We start from the raw sequence: 15,054 nt of genomic DNA, 5'->3' as shown, positions 1-15,054 counted from the left end.
GGGGGGGGGGGCTGTAAGTGTGGTGTTTCTTGCATTATCATCAGAAATAGCTGTTGCTCTTTATCTGCCCTCTCTTTCCTTCACATTATGCAACCTTCTTTTCAAATGGCAGTGGTTGTTTTCCTTAGGTTGATATAGAAACGATGCTCTTCCTGGTATTTCCAGACCCTTATGGCTATGATGGTGCTTCTCCAACCTCATGCCTGCCCCTCTCACTCCCCTGGCTGTGTTAAGATGCCCAAGTGCTTTTCCACTTTCTAACTAGTCTGAGTGTTGAGCGGGGAATATGGCAAAGCCCTGGGAAGACGTGAGCTTGTGGGTGGGCTGGGTGCCCAGCGGCTCTGGTTCTCGTGGCCAGGGAAGGAACAGGGCGGGTGACTCAGGGCAACTGAAAGTTTTGTCCTGGGAGAGCTGCCTGGGATCCAGGTCGCTGGGACCTGTTTGTCAGGTTCCTATTTTTGTTATTCATCAGCTCAGTATTCCTGAAAACAAATCGCGTTATTGTCACCTGATTGGCAACACACAGCGTCGGGCGTGGAGGATGTCCCGAGGAGAGTGCCTGCTAGGGTGGCTGGATTTTTGGCTCTGCCACGACCATGGGCACTTGTGCTGGTCCCGTGGCTGCCCTCCTGCCCCTGGTACCACCGGGGGACCTGCCTTCCTACCAGCCTCCTCCAAAGCCACGGCAGAGCATCACAGCCTTTCAGCATCACAGAGGAAACTTTCAGGCTCTGTAACGTGTGGCTGCAGCCTTGTGCACAAAGGGTTGTGCGTGGTGGCTGTGGGCTGAGCTTGCAGCAGGCAGGGAGTTGGAGAAAAGCCCCTGGGCTTCGTCCACCTGCTGGCCCCCTCCTGCATCAGGGGTGAGCTCTGCTGGACCCCGGTTTGGGCTGTGGGCTGAGAACAGCCTCTGAGTCATCACTGGGTTGGGGTAGGACAGAACAGAGCTGTGCCGGTGAGTCACTGCTGTGTGAGGGGTGAAAAACTGCTGGTTATATAAAGGGAAAGACCTCAAAACAGGCTGCTGTAAGGGCCCTTGACATAGCCTGAACCACCTTGGGAGGCTGTAGACACGTCTGGGGAGAAGACACTTGGGATGGACATTGCTGTTTCTTTGGTCTCCTGGAACCGGACAGGACATTTCCACTCAGGCCAAGTTTCAGCAGAAAATCCTGCTGTCTAAACCAGGGATTTCACCTATATGTATTTTTTGCTTAATGGAAAAACTTCTAAATGAAAATGTTTGCTTTATTTCTGGGAAATAAAAAAGTACTTTTCTTGCATCATCCATTCTCTTTTTTTATCATGGTAAAAGCTTACAGGGAGCAGTACCTCCTTCTGATCTCAGAAATGAATAAGAAAACATCTGTTGGTATTTGTGCTGAAAGAAACATCGCTGTGCATATCTCACCGAGCAGCCGTCCTGCTGCTACCTGCCTGGATTTTAGTCGTCTTGTTGTGTCACCAGGGTGTCAGTGTCAGTAGACTCAAGCGGAACTGCTGGCTTGGTGCAGTGGACATGTGCCAGATGCCTGGAGGTTGGCTAGAGCAGCGGGGCTTGTGGCCAGAGGAAGCCCAGTTCTCGTGTGGATGTGTTTTCTTTTTACATGAAGAAAGTGGTCTGGATGCTTAAGTGAGTTATCAATTTATTGGGAGTAACCTGAAAACATGTGCTACCCAAAAATGCATGTTCCTGGCCAATATCCACTGAAATCCATGGGAGCTATTGGCATATGTGATGTTCGGAAAACAGCTCGTGTTGCTGCTGCCATTGTCAGGATTAAAACGCAATTGCCCTTTTTGGGAACACTGATTGCTGAAGGCATCTGTTGTGTAAGGGACAAGCTGGTGAAAGCAGCAGAGTGCCAGGCAGGGAGAGAAAACGTCCTCCTGTTTGCCACAGGGCACGCTGTGTGCTTTTGGAAGGCGTTTTTAGTTCTTTGCTCTGCATTGTGTTCCTCCTGCTCCAGGAAAGGCGGTGTTGGGATAGTCAGTGCTAGTGGGTACAGGGTACAGGAGATGTGGCAGCAGCTGGTGGTCAGCCCAAAGCTGGGCAAGGAGGTTCCTGGTAGGATGCAGAACCATGGGATGGAGTTAAGAAGAGGAAAATGAGAGCCAGACTTTATGGCAAATCTGCCCAGTTTTGCCACAGGCCAGCATCCCACTGGGGAGCCATGGATGTCTCTTCACCCAGGAGCTGAAGCAATGCTCAAGGATGTGTTTAGTGGGGAGTGAGTCTGCAGTGAGGCCTGCTGGACTGAATACATCGCTCCTTCCACTCCCTTCTCCACTTGCCCTGCCCTGTGTCTCTCTGGTGCTGAGTTTATGGACAGGGTGGCTCATGGCTGGAGTGGGGTTGTCTCAAGGGATGCTCCCATGTATCTCAGTGGAGAAGTGGCCGAGGCCAGACTCTGAGGTTCTTCTGTCACCGGGATCTCTCTGATGCTACCTGGTGAAGACATGAGACTGTATCAGTCACATGCTGGCACCTCTCAAAGATCTCATTTCCAGACACCAACACCCAAGTTCTGCCTGTTCTGGCCTTGGCAAGGTTCAGAGCTTGGGCTCTGCAGCTGGGAGCCTGAAATGGGTTTAGGGAAAAGTTGAGGGTCCGAAATAAGAAAATCCATCTCAGAAAACAAGATCCCCTGGGAGACACCAGTGCAAGGCTGCATGACAGCTCTGAGTGGAGTTACAGACCTCTCACCTTGAACAGAGGTGGAGGACTTGGGTGAGACTTGGGCCACCACAGCTCTACCTGTGTCCCTGTATGGGTGACTGTGGTTTGATTGTGCTGCGCTTTCCAGCAGCACTGTGAAGGCATTCCCATCTCTTGGGGTTGTGCTCCATGGCTGCATTTTTGCAGACAGCTGAGTTGCCTTCTCACTAGGATAGTTATCTGCTGTTTTAGGGACTTCCAGCAGCACACACAGGGGTCCATCAAGTGCTGGAGCTGGCACTAGGGAAGCAGGGAGGAAGGGCGTTCGGATGGGAAGCAAGATCTCTGTCTTGCTATGGATATGTGGCATTAATTTGGCCCTCTGTATCTCATGAAATGCACCCTCAGCCATGGAGAGAAGTTTGGACCCTCTGTCAAGCCTCCACCCTGGTTGTACTGCAGTCAACTGCCAGCTGTGCTTTGGCCACAGGAGTCCCAGTGCAAAGGCCCAAAGGGCCCTGCCCTGGGATCTCAGGAGCTGAGCTCCCCCAGTGCTCAGCAGAGGAGCACCAGGCTGGTGGGACCAGGACAAGAACAAACAAACAGGAGCCACACTGCACCCAGGACAGTGCAGCCCTGGTGGTCTCTGGGACCTCCTCTGGGCATTTTCAGCTGGAGGTTTCAGGTAGAAGGATGCTGGGTTTGGACTCGAGAGGTCTGTCAAAGTCCAGCAGGGATGTGGGGCCTCCACAGTAGCCCATGGGGACAGAGAGCCACTGTTCATCTCCCCACATGAAGAGCTGACCCAAGTCACACAGATTTCCTCAGCATTCCCAGTTAAGATTTCCTTTCCTAAAGTAGTATGAGGAACGCAATTTCCTTCTCAAGGTGTAGGGAGCAGGTGACAGCACACAGACTTTGCAGGCACTCCTGGAATGATCACCATTCGCCACAGACAGCATGAGAGAAGCACGTGTTTCACAGTTTCATTTAGATCTCAGTGTGCGTTTCATAGTCTCCATTTTATGGCTACTGGGGAATGCTTTTAAGCTTTTGACTGGGTGACCCAGTGTCACTTCTCAGGAATGTGGCAGGTGCTGCCTGTGTTTTGGACTGGTTTGTGCAGCGTTTGGGTCCCTGAGATTTGGGGCCAGGTGGTGGGAGGAGGACAGGTGGGACAGATGGGCCAGGTGATGCTGGGGTAAGGGGAAGGCGATGCAGGTGAGGCTCTCCAGGAGCCGAATGCACTTGCTGCTCTCAGGGCTGGGCTGGCAACAAGCAGCCACGCAGCTGCTCTCCACAGGGCAGTTGCCTCGAGATGCTGTACCTGGGATGTGGTAAAGCCTGTGGCTGCACCCTGCACGGCCCTGACCAGAGCACTGTGTTAGGACAGTTACTCCAAACCCATCAGATCAAGGCTTGATCTGCTTCCAAAGTCTACACTGCTCACAGGGGCTGCCCACGCTCATTGTCACAGCAGGGCTGGAAGCAGAGGTCTCACAGGTGGCCTCTGCAGTGGCAGACAGTTGCAAGCCCTTAAGTCACTCAGCCCAACAAACCTCGGTGTGGCATCACTCCTTTGTCCTTCCCCTCCATGGGCTTCTCTCCCTGGGCGCATGAACATCTCTGGGATTGAACAGTCCCAGCTCTCTCAGCCTATCCTCATATAAAAGGTGCTCCAGTCCCTTCATTTTTGTGCCCCTGCACTGAACCTGCTCCAGCAAGTCTGTATCTTTCTTGTGTTGCAGTTTGTGCAGCAGTTTCTGGGTGCTGCTTCTCTGAGATCTTGAGATCTCCTGGAGCTTCTGAGCACTGTCTCTCCTTGTGGGGGATGCCTTGGTGTGTTCTGCTGCTGTATTTGCAATCTGTATTATGCAGCAGGACCCACCATGGGTGCCCATGCCTTATGCTGTGACCACTGTGATACCCAGGGTCTGCCCATGCTGGGGCAGACAGATGCTCCACGTGCTGTCCATCCACCCGCCCTCCTCGCTTCATCCATCTGCTTTGGCTGGGCTCTGCGCTGCCCAGGAGGTGTGGGGCACACCACTCTTTGGTGTGGACGGGGGCTGTGCCTGGAAAGGGGATTGTGAGGTGTGTCTGGGACGATGGGGTGCCTCCAAAGCCAGACCAAAGCATGCCAGTAAGTGGGAGGATCCTCTGGAGATGACCTGAACTGGTGCAACCATGGTGTTTGGTCTCTGCAATGTGTGGGCAACAAATTACACATAGAAATGGGGGAAGGGAAGAGAGGTGACCTCCCCCACAGGCTACTTCTGTGGGGTTAAAAGTATGAGCAAGTTTTGAAGGTGGTGACAGAAAGGAGCAGGAAGGGGAGATGTGAGGTGTTATAAATATCTGACTCTCAAGGGACAAAGCAGTGAGATACTAGTTTCCATGAACAGGCTCCTGGAGTGTGACACCCTCTTCCCTCTCTCGCATGTTGTGCTCCAGATAACAGAAACCACTGCTGATTTCCTGAACTCACTATCTTTGTCATAAAAAAACCAAACAGCAGCAGTTTATAAATAAGAGCTGCTATTCTGAGAAGCAATGAAACCGGCAGCTTTCCCAGCTCAACACTTCAGTTCTAATTCACAACAAACTGAAGCCACCCCAGAAAGAAACCTGAAACCTTTCACAAAGAAAAGGAAGTGGGGCTGGGCTGCAAGGGTGGCAGTGGAAGTGCTCTGCAGAGACCCAGGGCCCTGGGCGCTGGGGGCTGCCTGCCTTTCCTGCTTCTGCTGGCTCCATGCTGTGCTTACTTCTTCCTGTCAAGCCTCACCAGAGAACCTACCTGCATCCTGGCAGAAGCCCACAGACACAGCTGCCCACTAGACCTGCTGCTCCAGAAAACACATTGCTTCTTATTTGCTCTGCTTTTGCAACCTGTGACATTTCAGGGCTCTAATACACTAATATCAGTGGATAATACTCTACCTGGCACCATGTTGTGGCCCGTTGAAGAAACCATCAGCAAGACAGCAGGAGCCAAAACGAATGCAGGAATGTTTGCTAAATGTTTTCTTAGAGTTCACCATGCCTCAGGGTCAAGCCTGTACTGGGACTTCTGGGTTCTGCTGCACCTTCCCTGAAACAGGGTACGGACCCGTGTCAGCACTGAGCCAGCGCTGCAGTGCTGACACCGCACAGGTGTGCCTGGTGAAGTTTGGCTAAATGTGGTCCTGGCACAGTGGAGCAAATCTAATGGGGTTGCTGTGAATGGGGAAGTCCTAGGGGGAAGATTTCCTGAAACTCCAGCACTTCAGGAAAGATGTGGAGCAACTAGAGAGTGTTTTGAGATGAGCAATCACCAACAGAGACCTGGTAGCTGGAGGTGCTGGACAGTTTATTGGAGAAAGGACAACAGGCAGGCAGGAGAACAGTCTTCAAATACACAGAGGACTGCTGTGAAGGTGAAGAACAGATCTTTCTGCCATGTTCATGGTGCTCAGCAGCGGGAAGGAGGATTCACATGAGACCCAAGGAAGATCTTCCTGCTGGAGACAGCTCTTTAACTTGTAAGAACTTTAAAATAGAACATTGCAAGGATAGCTGAGCCACCTGGGGTTGGAGGGTGGACAGGGTGGACCTTCACCCAAGGTCCTTTCTAGTCCCAAGGTGATGCCAAGTCCAGTCTCCTGTGAGTTTCTGTGGTCCAAGAAGATTGTAGGGTCTCTTGGGTCAGGATCTGCTGAGTTTCCGGAGTGGAGCATCTGCCCTTTGCTACTTGTTGTGTAGAAGTTTTACAGTTCAGGCCAAGAAAGGTCCAAACACCAAGCTGCCTGCTGCCATATGGAGTGCTAGGCATCCTGAAGGAGCTTCCTCCAGGGCAGAAAGAATGACTGTGGAGATAGTTGTGTGGCCCAAGACTTGTCATTATTTGCATTTTGAGAAGGCCATATATCTTGTTGGTTCTTGCTGCCAGGGCTTCACACTGCTGCACCTTGATAGGAGTTGTCTGGCTTATGGACCTTCCCACTGCCAGAGCTTTGGTTTCCACAGGGCAAGACCTTGGGTGCAGAGGCTTTTGCTGAAAGCACCGTCAGACCCAGGAGGGACAGGACACAGTTTTATGTTGGAGTCTTCCAAGGTCAGAGCCATCTCTTCTGGAAAGCAGGTGCTCCCCCATCCCTCCCTTCCACCCCCCAGTGTCCAGAGAGGAGTGAAGCCTGGCAGAGTCCCACCTTGCAGCAAAACAGCACCCACTCTTTGTGCAAGAACAGATGATTTCCAAAATGTCGCCAGTGCTGGCTGTGTAATCTTTGGGCTTTTGCAAGACACAGTATTGACAGAACAAGCAGTTAAACAAATACTATCTTCTGCTGTAACGTTTGTTATTGTAGGCCGCAAACCACAGGCAGCTTGGCCTGGCTCCAGGAGAGAGACCTGCATAAATATTCCCATGTTAGTAGTTATCTTCAAGATGCAGCCTCAGCTTGGGTCTTTCCCAGAGAGAATGGAGAGATAATGGTTTACAGGCAAAGGCACATCATCTCAGCACTGCCAGCTGAAGCTGAGACTGTGGAAACCTGCTCCCTGGGCTCCAGGGCTTCATTTTCTACAGCTCCCAAACCCAAGCGGGAATTTTCAGGCAACACACATGCACGCACATAAGTACATATGCATGGAGAGAGGGGCAGCAGGCTAAAGGAGGGTGTATGGTTTATTTGTTGGCAGCCCCTGGGCTCAGCTCTGAGGAATGACACTAGCAAAATGACAAAATCTATGCCTGTTTTGAATTCTGTCACATCAAAAACGTTTCCCATGTTTCCTGCTGGGATATTGGAACTGTCAGCTCATTGTAGCCAAGACGATGGGTTCTGCTTATCCAAAAAAGGTCCTAAATATGGATGTGTAGTGCACATTTCATATATATTTAATGTATTGTGCCTATAAAGGAGAATGCTATTTGGTGTAGTTCTTCTTGGTTACCTTGTTGATGCCCCTGACACTACAGGTGGGATGGGAGGGGATGGGATGGGATGGGATGGGATGGGTGGAGAGAGTGCAGATGGACTTAGTCATCTGTGGCCTCCTTTCTCAGAAGCAGAACAAGATGCCGAACCCTCAGGGCTTCCTGCAGTTTGTTCAGTCATGTGTGCAACCCTGGGTGCTCCCCTGGAGATGAATGGCCACTTCGTGAATGACCATTCATAATGACTGAGGAGGAAGTCCTCAGCCAGAGCAGATAACTGAGGGTGGCTCCGATTCAGGCATCCTTGGTCCTTGCAGAAGGTTGTCCAGTTCTCTGGTTGCTGAAGGTGTGCAATGATTGAGCATGTGACTCCTTATCACAGGTAAGGGGCCCTGTGGACTAAGCCACCAATGTCAGGAGTTGCACAGCTCTGTATTTTAAGAGGAGATGCCCCAGCGATGAGCATTTTCTTAGATTCTCCCAAGGATCCTTGTATTTTGCAATATGGGAACAGAAACCCTGTCTTGCCTCGCAGGGATGCAGCAGCAGTAGATGTATTGGTGGTTGTGTGAAGATCCAGCAGCGGCTGGCGCAGAGGAGGGTGCAGGTTTCTGTGCACGGTGCTGCATTGCCCTTGCTGAGTGCTGTTATTGTGTCACACTTCCCTGCTGCCCTTCGCGGGAAGCAGGTTATGAAAGAGTCCAGCCGTTACAGTTGCCTTCACTTGGCTGGCACTCAGGTTGCATTGGCTTTTTGTTCCTGATTCCTTTCCTGCTTAACAACTGAGTTTTGTTTTTTCTCTCTCACCTCTGGTGATCCTGTGAATGTGTCTCCTTTTCAGCTATGTGGCCTGTCACCAGCTCTGGGCTCCAATGCAATCAAAAACTGCACAGAAACAAGGTTGAAGACTGTAGTCCTCCAGAAATGAAACTCCTTGGACCAACCCCAATGGGCGTTGAGCGTGGTCTGATTTCACATGAGCATGGGGGGCTGTTGGCGTTCACTCCTGAACCAGTAGCACCACTATAGGTCTGACATCCTCAAAAGCAGTGCTATCATGATCTGACACCCAAAACCATCTCTGTGGCATCTCCAAAATGTCTGTGGGATAGCAGCGAGCGCGGCGCCATGCCCCTCGTGTGCAGGCAGGCTCTGCTCGCTGCCTGCCTGCGGTGCCAGGAGCCAGCTGCACTGCCCGGCTGCCAGTGCCTGGACATGCTGGTGGAGGACCATGGGATGAATGTTAATCCCTCAAGGCAGAGCTTGGCTGGCCTCTGCAGAGTCTGATTGTGCCACCTTGGTATTTGGGAAGGAGGGAGCAAGTGGTGTCAGTGGAGCTGTGGGAGTTGGGACAGGTGAGCAAGTGGTCTTAAACCAGCACAATCGTGATAGCTGCATGCAGAGACTATTACTAAATGCCAGTTCTCAGTCAATCCTGCTGATTTCTTGGGAATTATTCCTGCCTTGGGAGAGGAAGTTTGAGTTTTCTTCTGTTATCCTTTCGGCTCCACAGCTAGCACTGTTAGAAAGCCCTGCAGAACAGACTTACTTTAAAGTAAACATTCCCCCAGCGCTGTCATCACAGGCTCAAGCCATGGTCCCTGCCCAGCTGCACAGTGATGCTGTTGCTGTCTCTCCTCCCCAGGACGATGCTGGTGGAGCTCCCTCTGCATGCTTGCCTTAAGCTGTGCCACTGCAGCACCAGGACACAGGAGGGATGAGCAAAGAGCATTTTTCTGGTGGGCTGAGTTTTCAGACACAGCATCTTTGCTAAACATGAGTGTCTACCTGCCTCCCAGAAATGGGTCTGATTTAGGTGGAACAGCTCAGTGAGACAGGAAGGCCCGTGGCTACAGCAGACCCGGCCCATGCTGAGCGTTTGCAGCTTGACTGGAAGAGCCCATTCCATGTTCATGGTGGAGGAACAAGAAATAAGCGGTTTGTCTCCTCTGCTGGATGATGCGGCAAATGTACTATTTTCCTGTGCCTGAGGCAGCACTGCCTACCTGACATGTTGTTTAGGTAGCAGCAGCACATCTTGACACAGATTCAGCACAGCAAGCCACAACTGGGTCACCTCAGGGCCAGTCTGGGAAGGATGCAGCAGTTTAGCTCCTCCAAGGGGCTAACTGCTCTTTGCACATCCAAGCTGGTCTCTATGTGGCCCCTGCATCCCTCTGGGATGAAAGGTGGAAAATCTTGACTGTGTGCCCCTCCCATCCGCAGGAGAGCTTTGCTGGGCAAGCTTGGCCAGCTGTAGGACTGAGAGAAATGGGGAAAAAAGTAATGCTGGGGTCATTTGTGGTGAAGTGCTGGGAAGATCATCACCTGTTGTGTCTTGCAGGCTGCTCAGAGGGCTGATTGCGGGACACAGCTAAGGGTGAGGACACATCCAGGTCAGATGGAAATGAACATCACTGGGCTTGGAAGTGGACTCATGTTAGGGCCAGAACTGGCTGGGAAAAATTTCCTGGAACTGGTATTGCCTCAGCCTATACAAATCTACCAAGGAATCATGGATCTGGGCCAAATGAAGCAGAATTCATTCAGGAAAGAAAGGTTCAAAGTTGTAATTGAAACTGTTTCAGAGATCTTTCAGTGTGAAACATTTCCACATTTCCTTTTGAAGTGGATGTTTTGAAATCTCAGTATTTTCCTGCTTTATGTGATAGCAGAAAATCACTTAAAGTTCAGAAAAGAAATTGAAACTTGGAATTACCTAAAATAATGAATGCAAAATTTTGTTTCCATGTCTTTTATCTCAGTTGAGATCAAAGTCAAATTCTGACATCTTAAAATCCCTGGTGGGAGAGATCTTTGCACTCTGCACAGCTTGCCCGTGGCCCAAAGAGATGAATGCATGTCACCACTTGTCAACAACTTGCTCTGTCTCTTCTGCTCCTCTTTACACTATGCAGGGCAGCAGGTTTTGTCCTTTCCTCCTGTGCAGCAGTGTCCTCTGTATCTCGGTGATTGTTTTCCTTGCTAAGTGCATCTGACTAGGTGGGGAGCAGCTTGCTTTGATCATACAGAGCATGAGGAGAAGAGAGATGGAGGAGGGAGGAAGAGGGGTCAAGTGGTGGGAGACAGAGATGGAAGGAGGAGGGGGCAGCAGAGGAGAGCAGAAATCGTCCCAGGAAAGGCTCCTCATCCCGTCTGTATGGCAGAGATGATCCTACAACCTCCTCCCCAGGACCTGTGGGTCCAGGAGTGTGCTAAGAACCTCTCCCGTGGTGCCAGCTCCCAGTGCAGCCCTGGGTGCATGGAGGTTGTTTTTGACTGAGTGTAGGTTTTTCCCCGAGTTTGTGCAAGATGCTCTCTGAGCTATAAATACCACAGTGCTTCCTGTGTGGCTCTGCAAGGAGGAAGCTACTTCCTCAGCAGGGGAAGAGGCAGAGAGAGTCCTCGGGGGTGCAGGCAGCTGTGTGTGTCGGGGGGCAGGGAGAGGAGGGGCTGTGTTGTGCAAGACCCCCCTTCTTCCCGAGGCAGGGACTGGCTGCTTTCATCCAGCCTGCGAAGCAGAGCCAAGCCCTTGCTCCATGTCATACTGGCTGTATTTCAGTGTTTCTAGAAAGCAGCACATGGTGGGCTTTCTGGGGGCCAAGGCAGGAGGAGGGTGAGGTGCATTCAGACACTTGTGCTAGGAATGGACAGCAAGGTTCTGCTGGGGATAGTCCCAGTCCCTTTCTGACCGAGATCCACTGGGTGAGAGGATGCTGCTTTGAATGATTCAGGGTGTGGAGAGGGGCTTTTGGAGTGGCTCCAATGGGTTTGCACTGACAGATCTCTTCCGAGGTGAGGAGAAGGGGCCACGTCTCACTCCACTGTCACTGCCCTGGCTCCACTGCCAGGCTGTGGCTGACAGCCCCGGAGGCAGCAGGGCTCCCAGAGAGGAAGGGAAGGTGTGTCAGGGGTGACAGTACCCGACACAAAAGCAGGTGATGGCAAGTACCCGGTAAGACACCCGCAGGCCACCGGTGCTCTCCTCACCAGGCTCCAAGGTTTCTGGAAGTTCTCTGGGGCTACACTAATGGTATGAAGGCTCTGCCAAGCTCTGAACCTTCTCTGAGTCTGCTCTGGCTGCTTCCAGTGCTGCCATCTCTTTGGCTTTCCACGGCTGTTTCGGCAGTGATGTCCAGGCTGGTGGGGCAGCAGATGTGGGTGCCTGAGGGGGAAGCTGGTGCTGTTACCGACAGACTGTGTAGAGCAGCCCTACTGCTGCTGGGCAGACTGGGAAAGGTGGACACACTCCAGGGCTGGTTCCTGAGCATGGGCCCCGCTGTGCAACCCATGCTTGGGAACATGTCCAAATGGGAGCTCTCCCCTGGGGGCTGGGGTAGGGATAAGGCCTGGCCCAGAGCCCCATCCCTATGGTAGTGCTGCAGCGGGTGGTTCAGGCTCTCTCCCAGGGCAACACTTAGTCTCTCAGTTCTCTGGGGAGAGATGTAGGGACAGAATGTCCTTTGGGGAGCCAAGGCGGGACTAGACCATGCCCATCCATCTGATGAGCCTCACTTCCCTGGTGATTCAGCGGGGAGAGGGGAGGGAGGTGGTTTATTCACCAGAAAATGCACCTGGATCACATCAGAAGGATTTGTGGGGGAACTGGACAGTGTTCATGGGAGCAGGTGAGGAGAGGCATGCTCTGCCCTGGTTCCCTTGCCAAGCACCTTTCTGGGGACTGAACCCTCATCTCCATGGCTCAGGCAGCAGAAAGCAGGACACGGGAAGGCTGAGCGCTCTCAAGGCCTGCTGGCGATCCATTTCACTTTGTGTAACATGTGTCATATGGAGCGGAGGAGAGAGGGAACGACTGTGTCTGGGTGTCTAGAGGGGTGGGGGGGTGAATGCTCTGGTAGTCCTTAGGAGAAACACAGAACAGGGGCACAGAGGGGAAAGGGACTTGCACCTTTGATTCCATTTCTGTTTAGTGCTCACCTTGCAAAGGGATTTGGCTGCCCTTGCTGTGACAAACCATCAGTCACAGCTGTTGGCAGGAGTGGAAACCGTTCCTGGAGCCTCCTCAGACTTTGCAAGCAGCCTTGTAAAGTAGCTGCTACTGCACCCACACCTCTGTGGCTGTTGTCCTGCTCCTTCCCTCACCTTTCTGCTGCTTTTCCCCTCCCTCATCTCCTACAGGCTGTGTACATCTGCCTGGTCCATTTATGGCCACCACAAGAAAAAAGTTTTGCACTCTTTATGCCTCTCCAATACTTCTCCACAATATTTTTCTCCCATTGGGCAGTGCTGCAGCCTGGCAGACTGATGAAATATCTAATCCTGGCAGCAACTATGAAGGATATGGCTATTTGGGTTCCTGTCTCACAGTTTTGGCAGCTCTGGAAACTTTGAGTACTCTGGCACTGAGTAATGGGTGATTCATTGCAGGGGCAAGGAGGCTTGCAGAACCACTGAAGCACTGGTGGACAGATGTCTGGAGGTCTCCAGTCTAGCCTGGCATTTGGAGCAGGACTACCCCCAGCTGACTGTGTCTTTGTCTAGCTTAGTCTTGAAAAATTCCAAGATGGAGATGAAGATCTCCACTTCCATGTCAGCTGCTGTTAGGTTGCCCTTAGCATTCTCTTTGCCGTGCTAGCTCAGCCCTGCTCACTCAGCCTCTCCCTCCAGCCCAAATGCTCTGGCTCCCTGGACCTGGCTCTCTCCAATTTCCCCACCTCCCTCCTGGATGGGGATCCAACACTGGTCCCTGTATTCCAGGTGCAGCCTCAAGTAGGGCAGATAATATCTTCCCTCAGCCTGCCAGGCGCAGTTCATTTACTGCACTCCAGTTTATGGTTTCTTGTGTTTGCAAGAGAGCGCTGCTGGTTTCTGCTGTATCAGGCAGAGCCTGAATCAGAAGGAAGCACCAAGATGACATTGCATGCCATTTTGTGAGGAACTTGACTGAGGTTTTGCATTTGGGAAGCCCCAGGGCTCAAATTGAAAATAAAGTTGGTATTCATGCAAGTTCTGGTCCCGGAGGAAGCTCCATCCACCGGAGATGCCAAGCTGAATCTCAGCTGTCACTCAGGAAAAAGGGTCTTGGGTGGAGACATTTGGACAGGAATGTGACCTTTTCAGACTCAAGCATAGATGGCAAAGCACACCAACCTAGTTTTCCCATTATTTTTAATAATTATGCTTTAAATGATCTTGAAGCCATTTGATGATATGGGGGACTTCAGATTTTTGTTTGGCTGGAAGTGGCAGCAATGTGTTTACCATTACAAACCAGACTGACGTGGGACTAGAGATCAGGAGGGGCAGGGGGGAAGGAAATTGACAGGTTTTTTAAGTGGAAAATCTGTCAAAATTGATGTGTGTTGACAGAATGTTTGTAAATTATAAATACTGCATTTCCTAAGACAAGTGAAACTGGGGAACTAGCACAGACAGAGAAAAAGATGATCCATGATGTGGTACTAATGAGAAGGTCCCTGTGCTAGGGTTTAGGGCATGGCTATGCCCCGACCTGGCTGCATTTCCCCATGAAGCGTCCACCTGGGAGCAACGTGTAGGATGGGGACAGGAGCAGAGGACATGTAAGGAAACCCTCCAGACGTCTTCCACTGACCAGGTTCCCATTCAGAGAAAGCTGTTGAGACAGGAGGGCGATTTGTGTTTGTTTTTTGTCAAGATGGAAGGTTTTCTGAGCCCATCATTGAGGGAAGTCACTTTGTCATGAAAAGCTTTCCTGACAGGTGAATGCAAAGTAAAACAAGTAGAAAGCAAAGGATGAGTACTGCAGCTAGAATTCCATCCTGGGATGTGGTGGTGGCACGTGCTCTGCTCTGCACATCACCATGCAGCCAGGTTTCTTGGTCAACCACAGGCTCTTCTTTGCAGAGCAGCATGAGAGATCACTCCAGGATTCCCACTCGCCTATGCAAGAAACAGGATGATCTGAGAGATAGCTTTGTTGTTCAGCCTTGAAGTTTTCTTGGGGACAATGTTCCCAACACTAAGTGGTTCCTCAGTTTTGTAGGAAGAGGCATGACACAGTCCGATGGTTGGCAGCTGAAACCTTCACATGGGAAGGCAGGCTCTGATTTTAAGTAGCATGAGTCACGAAACCCTGCTGGGGTCACTCAAGAGAGAGGTGTCTTCTCCACACCTATGCTAAGTGATACCTCCAAGGGCCAATGCTTCGGCCAGACCCATGTCCCTGGGCTCATCATGTCCTGCAGGAGAATGTCAGACCAGCTGAGCTCAGTCTCTTATAGCCTTATTTTCTTGCTGAGGCATAGGAAGGCTCCCCAGCGGTGTCTGCTGCAGGATGCTTCATATCAGGGAAGGGCAGGAGAGCTCAGAGACACCTCAGGAGTGCAGTGCCCTAGGACTGTGTTACAAAGTGCGTGGTCAGGTCTGATGAGGGGCTGTCCCACTGCAAGACAAATCCGAAGAGGTAACATGGATGCATGCCATGTGGGGAATGCTAAAGTGACAAGGTGTTTGCAGAAGCTGCAAGTTTCTGGCT

The 15,054-nt window shown here is 51.5% G+C and overlaps 1 protein-coding gene across 1 annotated transcript in view; it reads right to left on the bottom strand.

The window, feature by feature from the left end:
* The window catches only part of LOC113488306 (cbp/p300-interacting transactivator 3), a 10,176-nt gene extending 9,387 nt beyond the window's left edge, over positions 1 to 789 (bottom strand). Inside the window, exon 1 of the mRNA XM_026863401.1 lies at positions 773 to 789. The gene's annotated coding sequence lies outside the window, so the exon portion shown is untranslated. The remainder of the gene's footprint in view (positions 1 to 772) is intronic.
* Positions 790 to 15,054: the final 14,265 nt, after the last annotated feature.

The sequence above is a fragment of the Athene cunicularia genome (assembly GCF_003259725.1).
Source record: "Athene cunicularia isolate RWA chromosome 23 unlocalized genomic scaffold, athCun1 chr23_part1, whole genome shotgun sequence".
Classification (NCBI taxonomy): domain Eukaryota; kingdom Metazoa; phylum Chordata; class Aves; order Strigiformes; family Strigidae; genus Athene; species Athene cunicularia.
This window is presented reverse-complemented; position numbering and strand designations above follow the sequence as displayed.